The sequence below is a fragment of the Triticum aestivum genome, chromosome 3A, assembly GCF_018294505.1.
Source record: "Triticum aestivum cultivar Chinese Spring chromosome 3A, IWGSC CS RefSeq v2.1, whole genome shotgun sequence".
In the NCBI taxonomy this organism is placed as follows: domain Eukaryota; kingdom Viridiplantae; phylum Streptophyta; class Magnoliopsida; order Poales; family Poaceae; genus Triticum; species Triticum aestivum.
Window position 1 is genome coordinate 638,737,080 of NC_057800.1, and position 3,480 is coordinate 638,740,559.

Here is a 3,480-nt window from a genome sequence, read left to right on the forward strand (position 1 = left end):
GTAGGATTTTGATAAACTTAGGCGAGTGCTTGGACTGCAGCTAAGCCCCCGAGTGAGAGGGTTGCTCTTCACTCGGTAGGATTTTTACGACTTAGGCGAGCACAGGGCTGCAGCTAAGCCTCCGAGTGAAAGTCTGGCTTACCACTCGGTAGGATTTTGATAAACTTAGGCGAGTCCTTGGACTGCAGCTAAGCCTCCGAGTGGGAAGCTGGCTTACCACTCGGTAGGATTTTTATAACTTAGGCGAAACGGATTCGCAGCTAAGCCTCCGAGTGGGAGTCTGGCTCACCACTCGGTAGGATTTTTACAAACTTAGGCGAAACGGATTCGCGGCTAAGTCACCCACTGAGGGGGAATTTTATTGGACAAAAATAAAAAGTGACAGAAATTATGGAGGAACTTTGACACTATTATTTTGAGGTCCATGAACTACAGAAGTACTTTATTGCAACTCATCCGGGTGATAAACTTAAGTGTAAAATGGGCGGAGTAGCTCCGCGTTCCAAGCTCGGGGCTCGTCGATATTATGCTCGACGTTGTAAAGACGGTACGCCCCGTTGTGGAGAACTTTGGTGACGATGAAGGGGCCTTCCCAAGAAGGAGCAAGCTTGTGTGGTTTGTGCTGATCCACTCGGAGAACCAAATCCCCTTCCTGGAAGGCTCGTCCTCTCACATTTCGGGCGTGGAAACGGCGCAGATCTTGTTGGTAGATGGTCGACCGGATCAGAGCCATCTCCCTTTCTTCCTCTAAAAGGTCGACTGCGTCCTGCCGCGCTTGTTCAGCCTCTGCTTCGTTGTAGATTTCAACTCGAGGAGCATTGTGGAGAAGATCACTCGGCAGAACTGCTTCAGCTCCGTAGACCAAGAAGAATGGAGTTCTTCCGGTCGACCGATTAGGTGTGGTCCGCAGCCCCCAAAGCACTGAGGGAAGTTCGTCGACCCAAGCTCCAGTCGCGTGTTTGAGATCACGCATTAGTCGAGGCTTCAATCCTTTAAGAATCAGCCCATTAGCTCGCTCTGCTTGTCCATTCGACTGCAGATGGGCGACTGAAGCGTAGTCGACCCGCGTGCCTTGGGAGTTGCAGAAAGCTCTGAATTCCTCTGAGTCAAAGTTCGACCCATTATCCGTAATGATGCTGTGCGGGACTCCATATCTGAATATTAGTTCCCTGATGAAGCTAACAGCAGTACCGGTGTCAAGGCTCTTGATTGGTTTAGCCTCGATCCACTTGGTGAATTTGTCGACTGCCACCAGTACATGCGTGAAGCCACTTCGTCCTGTTCTCAAAGGGCCGACCATGTCCAGCCCCCAAACTGCAAAAGGCCAGACGAGTGGGATGGTCTTCAAAGCTGACGCAGGCTTGTGCGACATATTCGAGTAGAACTGACATCCCTCGCACTTATCCACTATCTCCTTTGCCATCTCATTCGCCTTGGGCCAGTAAAATCCGGCTCGGTATGCTTTGGCCACGATGGTCCGAGAGGACGCATGATGACCACAGGTCCCCGAGTGAATATCATTGAGGATGAGTCGACCTTCTTCTGGTGTTATGCACTTCTGACCGACTCCAGTCGCGCTTTCTCTGTATAATTGTCCTTTGATTACGGTAAAGGCCTTAGATCGACGGACGATCTGTCGAGCCTCTTCCTCATCCTCCGGAAGCTCTTTCCTCAAGATATATGCGACATACGGAATCGTCCAGTCGGGAATGATCACCAAAACCTCCATGACCAAGTCGACCACCGCTGGGACTTCAACTTCAGTCGGATCTGTGGCGCTCTTGGGCTGCGGAGTTTCTTCGGTGAAAGGATCTTCTTTGACTGACGGAGTGTGTATATGCTCCAAGAACACACCACTCGGAATGGCTTCTCTCTTGGAACCTATCTTTGCTAGATCATCAGCTGCTTGATTTTTCAGTCGGGGTATATGATGGAGCTCCAACCCCTCGAACTTCTTCTCCAGCTTCCTCACTGCACTGCAGTATCCAGTCATGGCTGGGCTTCTCACGTCCCACTCTTTCATCACCTGATTGACCACTAAATCCGAGTCGCCATAGACCATTAGGCGACGGACGCCGAGTGAAATGGCCATGCGCAACCCATATAGGAGGGCCTCATATTCTGCCTCATTGTTGGAGGAATCAAAGTGAATCTGGAGCACATATCTGAGCTTATCTCCTCTGGGGGAAACCAGGACAACCCCAGCGCCGGAACCATTCAACATCTTAGAGCCATCGAAAAACATGGTCCAATGCTCCGAGTGAACTTCAGTCGGCTGCTGTTGTTCAATCCACTCGGCGAGGAAATCTGCTATCACCTGGGACTTAATGGCTTTCTTTGCCTCAAACTTGATATCAAGGGGAAGAAGTTCAATCGCCCATTTGGCCACTCGACCAGTTGCATCTCTGTTGTGCAAAATCTCTGATAGTGGAGCGTCGCTGACGACTGTGATGGAATGGTCGGAGAAATAATGAGCAACCTTCTTTGTGGTCATGTATATTCCATACACAAGCTTCTGATAATGAGGATATCTCTGCTTGGATGGAGTCAAGACTTCAGACAAATAATACACTGAGCGCTGAACTTTGAGAGCTTTTCCTTCTTCTTCCCGCTCGACCGTTAGCACAGTACTGACGACTTGTCCTGTGGCTGCGATGTAGAGCAACAGAGGCTCTTTGCTGATTGGAGCAGCGAGCACCGGCTGGGTGGAGAGCAGAGCTTTTAGCTCGGCAAACGCTGCATCAGCTTCTGGAGTCCACTCGAACTTGTCAGCCTTCTTCATCAGTCGGTAAAGAGGCAGTGCCTTTTCACCGAGTCGTGAGATGAATCGACTTAATGCGGCCAAGCATCCAGTAAGCTTCTGGACATCGTGCACTCGCACAGGGCGTTTCATTCGGAGAATAGTGCCAATCTTCTCTGGGTTAGCGTCGATTCCCCGTTCGGAAACGAGAAAACCGAGTAACTTGCCACCAGGAACTCCAAATGTGCACTTTGATGGATTGAGCTTGATATCATACCTTCTGAGGTTGGCAAATGTTTCGGCGAGGTCAGCGAGCAGGTCGGAACCTTTTCGTGACTTGACAACAATATCATCCATATAAGCTTCCACATTCCGACTGATTTGGGTGAGTAGACACTTCTGAATCATTCGCATAAATGTGGCTCCGGCATTCTTGAGGCCGAATGGCATGGTGATATAGCAGAAGCACCTGAATGGAGTGATGAAAGCTGTTTTTACCTCATCGGGCCCGTACAGACGGATCTGGTGGTACCCGGAGTAAGCATCTAAAAAAGACAACCTCTCGCATCCCGCGGTCGAGTCAACAATTTGATCTATGCGAGGGAGAGGAAAGTGATCTTTCGGGCAGGCCCGGTTGATGTGCTTGAAATCAATGCACATTCGGAGCGACTTGTCCTTCTTAGGAACCATGACGACATTAGCGAGCCACTCGGAGTGGTATATCTCTCGGATAAATCCTG